The 7,296-nt window shown below is 46.0% G+C and overlaps 2 non-coding genes across 2 annotated transcripts; one reads left to right on the top strand and one right to left on the bottom strand.

Moving 5' to 3' along the window:
- The first annotated feature begins 4,956 nt into the window (after positions 1–4,956).
- On the top strand, positions 4,957–5,028 carry Trnad-guc (transfer RNA aspartic acid (anticodon GUC)). Its single transcript has one exon. It is a non-coding gene; the product is annotated as a tRNA-Asp (tRNA).
- A 658-nt stretch (positions 5,029–5,686) lies between these two features.
- On the bottom strand, positions 5,687–5,759 carry Trnaa-agc (transfer RNA alanine (anticodon AGC)). The gene has a single exon. It is a non-coding gene; the product is annotated as a tRNA-Ala (tRNA).
- Positions 5,760–7,296: the final 1,537 nt, after the last annotated feature.

Here is a 7,296-nt window from a genome sequence, read left to right on the forward strand (position 1 = left end):
GTCCCCCCGCAACCGCCGTTACGTGTACCTTTCACATAAACGTCACTGTAGCAGGCGCATTTTCCCGTGACTAATCTGCAGTGGTCGCCGCGCCCCTTTTTCCTAATTTTTTACATTTTCCTTACTCCCTCACTGATAGCCAAGTGCTCGCAGGGTGGTTAGTCTCAAAACACGTTGTCCCTTTCTTTTGAAAGTGTTGTGTGCACTTACGAACTCACCACGAGCTGTGGAAAAAGAATAAATACAGACGTGCAGCGCTAGAAAGCATACCCGCTACCCAAGCAGTAAGCTGAGGGGCGCCCTTTTGTTCATTTTGTAAAGCCGGAATGGAAGGCGGTGGGGGCAAAAATATTCCTGCCCTAACTACCCTCCTCTCCCTCCCGCCCCACCGAGTCACTAGATCGAACGAGTCATAAGATCCAAAGGGTCGATACATCCATCCCAGTCATTAGATCCAACGCGTCGCTAGTTCCAACGGGTCAGTAGATCCAACCGAGTCACTAGATCCAACGCGTTACTAGATCCACCGAGTCAGTACATCCAAGAATGGATGTAATGACTCGTTGGATCTACTGACGCGTTGGATGTAGTGACTCGGAATGGCTGCTTGTGCATCCGTCACAGTGGGGTCCGCCTCCTCGCCCTTCCTCCTCGCCTTTCCGTGCGCGAAGGCGCAGTCGGGTCCCGGTAATCATGGTAACTACGTAAACTACGGAACAGACGGACTGCTAAAGCTCTCTAATACCGAGAGTAACAACGAAGTTTATTGTGAGATTCCTTGGTGGATCTTTAAACACCTGGGAGCGTGTCATACCCCTCCCTCTCGAACTTGAAGATGGGCACAGCGTTCCTCACACTCCCCTCGCACACCTTGCTAAGCGTGCTTTGCGTTCTCACCGTCTCAGTGGCCCCGTTCTCAGGCTTTAGCAGCGGAATCGGCTGCCTTTCGCTCCTGTTGTTGCCCGCCGGTACGGGAATTTCGTCGCCTTCATTCCCCTGCCACCCACTTTTTTCGCCTACTCAGCTCTGCACTCACTGCGCACTCAGTTTTACATCGCGAACGAGCGACAAATAAATGTTGCGTGGCGGGAGCGTGCGCCACCGCTTCGACTCCGCGTCCCCTTAGCAATTAGGTCACCAGCGGTGCGAATGCAGCTCCACCGCACCTGATGCCCTTTCCTGGCTCGGCCGACGTCACCTTTCTCCGCAAGTTCTACGTCGTTCTTTGTACTTTGGTCGCAGCCCACTCTGTCAGCAGATCGACGTCTATATTATTTGCGAGATGTCCGAATCCAAAATGCCCCAATGTAATTGCTTCCGCCGCAATAACCCCCGTGCCGTGCGCTGTTGGTGGGACCAGAAAGGGCAGTGCCGACGGCTTGAAGAAATAGTACGTCGTCGACTGTGAAGATGAGCGAAAGTGGGGAAACAATTGGAGATAAATTATAAGGAACGGAAAATCAGAGCGTGATAAGAAGGGCTCATACGAGAAAATCTGAAAAGCAACAAACAAGGTATGAGAAGGCAGATTGGACGAGGTAATGGTGAACCTCTTTTAGGGGCGAAGACCCTTCGGGGCTGAGGCTGTTGGCGTCTCCTGTCGTCGTCGTAATCGTCGTCTCATGTAGTTACGCTATTAAGACACCGGGACACTCGTTTACGTCTCGGGCTAGAGAGATTCGTGCTTCAAAGACGAGAGGCTTTTACAGCCAATATGTACACCTCTACCCTCCAACGGTTTCATCTGCGTTGGCAAAAACGCCAAGGCGCCAAGAATACACTTATACACTGCATGCTTCACCCCTCCCTAGGTTTCACGTTAGTGAAAATGACGCAGGACTTCTGCTTTACAGACTTCTTCTCAGAGACACATAGCTGGCAGCGACCAAGAGGGAAGCAGCGATTACTTACCTTCCTTAGCGTAATACCTTTCCCGCGCCGAAAAGTTTTCATTTCGGATGGACCCGAAATAGGACGGAATTGGAGTCTTCAGCGTCAGCCGCTGATTGCGAGGCCGGTTCTCAAGCCATCTAGATCAGCCATTCAGTGCGGCCCAGTGTTCTGTGCCGCAGGCGTCGGTCACTCAATTAGCGCCACGCGCCGAAACCGAGGTATATCCGCTTTCGTGTTACGTCACCGATGGGACCATCGTCCTGGTGGCGGCAGACAGTAATGACGCAATTTGCGTCATATGAGCTTTGAGCGGTAATGAGTGTCCTTAAGTAGTTTAGAACGAACCCGCCGCTCCGTCCTCGAGGGAAGTCGCTATTCCCAGACAGGGCCGAGAAACATCCACTCAGAAGACTGCTGCATGTACGCTGTGCTAATCGATGGCTTCTATATTTAATCAGCTTGGTCTAAACGAGGGACATAGAGGGGGAGAGGAAGGTGGGATGAGGGTTATTTATCTTAACTAGAGAGGGAAAACGAAAGTAATTAGGGTAATTTATCGCAGCTAAGCTCGGCTCAGGTTCAAGCTGTGCATGGATGAGGGAGATAAAGTTACACTTTGTTACACTTATATCTGGACCTTTGACGAAAGAAAACGTTGGCAGGACATTAAGTAATTCTGGGCAATATGACGATGCAGCCCCGATGCGCTAGCATTTACGCAGTGTCTAGAGTGGAGCCCGAAGGCACTCCAGCTCAGCGCTACAGCCATGGCTAGAGTGCCGTCCGAATGCCGTTCTAGTGCCATTCGAATTCTAGTGCCATTCGAATGGCACTAGAGTGCCGCACTCATTCCTTTTAGTCACCACCGAAAAGATGCGCGACTCGCATTATTCCACAAATTCTATCACGCATGCCCACCGAGCATTTACGTCACCCCACGCCCCCATTTCTCTGATCGTTGTTGCAACACTACGCAGGTACAACACCCTCGCCCCAAAACTACCGCATTTGCAGAATCTTTCTTTATTCGGGCAGCTGAGGAATGGGGACCTACCAGATACCATTGTTAGCATTCATGATGCGGAAGCCTTTAAAAAATCCCTGACAACCATCGTTGAACCGTAATATATTGCCAGGTAACTTTTGAACGTACTTAGTTGTTTTTCTTCTTGTGACCGCCCGTGTTATTTACTTCTTGTATAATGGTGCCTGCTGTTATGTTTCTAATGTTATTTTCCTCGTACGGCGAGTATATTTTCAATTATTTGTACCTGAAAATGTTTTGTACCTTTGAAGTGGTATCTTTTACAACCGCAAAATGATTTCTTCCACCGTCCTCAAACAACTGTACATTCCCCCCCCCCCTTTTTTTTTTGTTTCTTCCGCGTCAGCTATACCCTGCAATTTTTATTGTTTTATTGTGTCACTCATCCAATTTTACCTTTGCCAATGTCTTGTATACCCACCCCTCATGTAACGTCTCTTCTTTTAGGGACCCGTAAGGAAAATAAAATAAATAAATAAATAAATGAGTCAGGGCTGACACAGCGCAGACCGTCTGCCGTTGTGGGGTAAAGGTTCTGTTTTAGTTTCCTGTTACCAAGGGCGGTGGTTCAAGTCGGGCTCCTGCATCATGTATTTTTTTCTTTTTACATAGTAAGTTTTCATTATAATTTTTATGGCTTAGATTAGTTTTCGGTGTTATAAATTATTTTCTTTTTTGTTTGTTCGGTTATGATAGGTTAATTTACGTTACGTTACGTTATCAAGGGTGAACTAGTGCCAGACGCGGTATTTTTTCATCGAAACGTTAGCGGACGTCGCTTTAGTGGAGTGTTTATAATGCCGTCAGACGGCACTCTAGACACAGGCTAACAATTAAGGTTCCAACCAACAATTCAACGCAGATCATGATGGCTGTGAAGAGGGGGAAAAAGGAGCTAAAATGTCAGTGTACGGAAGAATCGTAATACGAGTGGACCGGACACATGAACAACGCGTCGGTGTGTATGCAAATGACATGTAAGATCACCAGGAAATAAGGGATCTTATCCTTCTTATCATATATCATAGAGAGATGTTTTGATGACATGCCGTCGCAGGCGCGTGTGCTCAAAACGGAGAATGGTTGTGGGGAACTAGAAAAGTTTAATAAACGCTACAGGGATAAGGACAGTTTCATGATAAATGCGGGTTGATCAGGAAACCCCAACACAGGATACACATCATTATCTGAATTTCTAAAAATATCAACGCTGATACCTGTAATAGACGGACGTAAACATACGCGCAGATGTAGATGTGTGCCCGATTAATGTTGACGAGGACTGTTGAGGATGGGGATTTATGCGCACCTCACAAACCACGGCTGGTTTATGGGGCATGCCTGTAATAGACGGCTACGCAGTAATTACGACCGCCTGACGAAATTTAACTTGAGTTAAAATTTTACTCCTATTGGTAATATGATGTATTCCGATTTCATAAAAAAAAAAAGAAACTATGGATATTTCTGGTAGAAACAGTCGGATAGTGCACAAGCATTATTTTTAGCGGTCCATCTCCACACACACACAAGTTGTCTTTGGACCACTCCCGAACTCAGAGAACTCGAGAAATCATAATTCCAGTCGTAATCTGAACTGAGTACTTATAGCTCTAATGTCATGCATGTCCTATATGGTCACAGTCATAACGTAGCACAATTCTTGGGCTACAGTAATACAAACCGCACGTCATATGCCATGGGCATAAACATAGTCTTGAGAACATAGTCGTCCTCATAAAACCTTCATAATAACTCATAACTTAAATGTTATACACACCCCATATGGCCAAATAACAGAACATACCCATGGGAACAGTCATAAGTCATAGCTCAGTACTCACAACCATATGTTCCCGATATTATACACGTGGAGCGCGTCATGTCATCGTCATGTTTCGAAAAAATCTCGTAAGATAACATAGTCATGAGGTCATAGTTGAGGAAAGCATGAAGAACATTTCACAAAGAATCAAGAAAAGCCATGTCTGGGGAGCCTAACTCTGCCGTTACCGTCCTCCTCGTTAGTATAGTGGTCAGTATCCCCGCCTGTCACGCGGGAGACCGGGGTTCGATTCCCCGACGGGGAGTGTGTTTTTTTTTTTTTTTTGCTGCCAAGATATTTATTTTAACTTTTACTGAGCAATTAGGTAAGGCCACAAGCAAGCAGAAGTACGCCATTCACTTCGGCCGCATGCGTACGAGCTTATGTCGCACCAAGCAAGCTTTGGCCCGAATGCGGATTTGGGACTCGTTTTCTAAATCACCGCATTATTCGTTCATGTAGTGTAACCCGATCGGCGCCACGTCGTCCCAAGAGCGTTCAGATGAAGGTGAAATGCATTCGCTCTCACAACTCATGAAAAGGGCTTTGGTGTCATCAAAAATTGTTTTTCTGTTATATATAATCAGAGGGTCGATGGTATCAGGCTTCATATATAGGAAGGCGCTTCTGTACCGTTTCTTAGAGGCAACAAGAAAAAAAAAAATCTCAGTTTAATTATTGGCGTGGAGAATAAATTTATTTCTTCTGTAAAAAAAAAAAAAAAAAAAGAAACCTGGTGGTGCCAAAGGGGTGAATCGCCTGGGCACTATAGGAGTCATGTTCATGCAATACTCGCTGCTACTTGAACGCCTGGTTACTTAACTTAAATAAAAGAATAAAATAAAAGAACTTAAATAAATAACTTAAATAAAAGAATAAGCCTGACCTTTATATTGTCGTTATGGGGAAAAAAAAAGAAAAAGTGGAGGTGCGGGGTATCGATCCCCGTACCTCTCGCATGCTAAGCGAGCGCTCTACCATCTGAGCTACACCCCCTTTTTTTTTTTTTTTTTTTTTCTCTTTATTGCCTGTCTTCGGTATACACAATAAGAACAAAAAAAATTACAAGGCGCGAAACAAAACAAAAGAATTACAAAGCGCGAAAAGACATCAGCACGCCACTTGCTAGTGCGCGCTTGTTAAAAAGGCCGAAGCCATGCCACACTTTCCAACACATTTAACCAGTCAGGTGGAGATGGTTGGGCTTTATACACTTCTAAGATCTCCCGCACACTCTGGCAGAACAACTCTCTGCTTGGTTTCACATCTACATCATTATGACGAACTGCCATTCGAGCTTTCCATATACTATGCAGGGCCAGCAACATCAAAAGATCATACGGGACGCCGCCGTAGTTTTCAACGGCCAAGAACCTGATTCCATGGCTATCCAACGGGAAATCCTTTTTTAGTGTTCTCTGCAAAACGTCCCACAGGAACACCCCGTCCCAACAGTCTATGAATGCGTGCTCTACTGTTTCTGGTTTTTTACAAACCAAGCAGTCAGGCCCCCAGGGAACAAACAAACCTTTTTCAATCATCCAAGTTTTAACGGGTAATACTCCCACGTGTAATTTAAAGAAAAAAGACTTTACATAAGGCGGTACAGTCATTTTTTTCACACGCTGACACACATCTTGTCCTGGCCCTGCACTGTATAGGGATCGGTACAAAGGAGTCGGCAAAGTGGTGTCAAGAAGGTCTCTGTACAGCTTTTTTCTGTGCACGGTAGCCAGATATTCGAAAGAAAACCGCGAGAATAAAAATCTTGCCGAAAGTACCACCTCACGTAGATAGCCATGAATGCCACCGTCACGAACACAAGAAGTAACAACAAATTCGGGTAAAACTCTACCTAGGCGCACTTGACACACGGTGCGCAAAAAAGGGTTTTGCACATCACGTAAAAAAAGAAAGCGGTTCACTACCTGGCGTAGAAAAAGGTGCGCCAGGGAAAGGCCCCCACAGCGCACTCGTCTAAACAGATTGGTTCGGCTTGTGCGCTCCCAAGTGGAACACCAAATAAAGACAGCAAACACCCTGTGCAATCTTTGAACATTGGCACGCGAGCAATGCAGAACCTGCATCACGTACCAAAGTTTTGACACAAAGAATAGATTACACACAGTCGCTCGCGCGAACACGGACAACTGCTTACCCCCCCACTTATCCGCTTTATCACGGATTTCGGTGGCTTGCCTGCGCCAGAAAGGATCACTGTCACGATAATTTTCTAGGGGGACACCTAAGTATTTCACTGGCGTGTCTACCCAGCTGATACCTGCGAATGTATGTGGCTTCCACAACCAGCTTCCGTGCCAGAAACCAATACACTTATCCCAATTGACGGAACTACCAGTGTAGAGGCAGAACCTTTTAAGAACACTTATACTTTCGTGGATGCTACTCGTGTCTTGGAAAAACAAAGCAATGTCGTCTGCATAAGCGAGCACACGAACTTCGCAGGACTGTAATGAAAACCCGCTGATTTTCTCATTTTTAAGGATGTTTACACAAAACGTTTCAATAAACA

This window comes from Haemaphysalis longicornis, unplaced genomic scaffold (assembly GCF_048455015.1).
Source record: "Haemaphysalis longicornis isolate Haplotype H1 unplaced genomic scaffold, Haemaphysalis longicornis Haplotype H1 scaffold_10, whole genome shotgun sequence".
Classification (NCBI taxonomy): Eukaryota; Metazoa; Arthropoda; class Arachnida; order Ixodida; family Ixodidae; genus Haemaphysalis; species Haemaphysalis longicornis.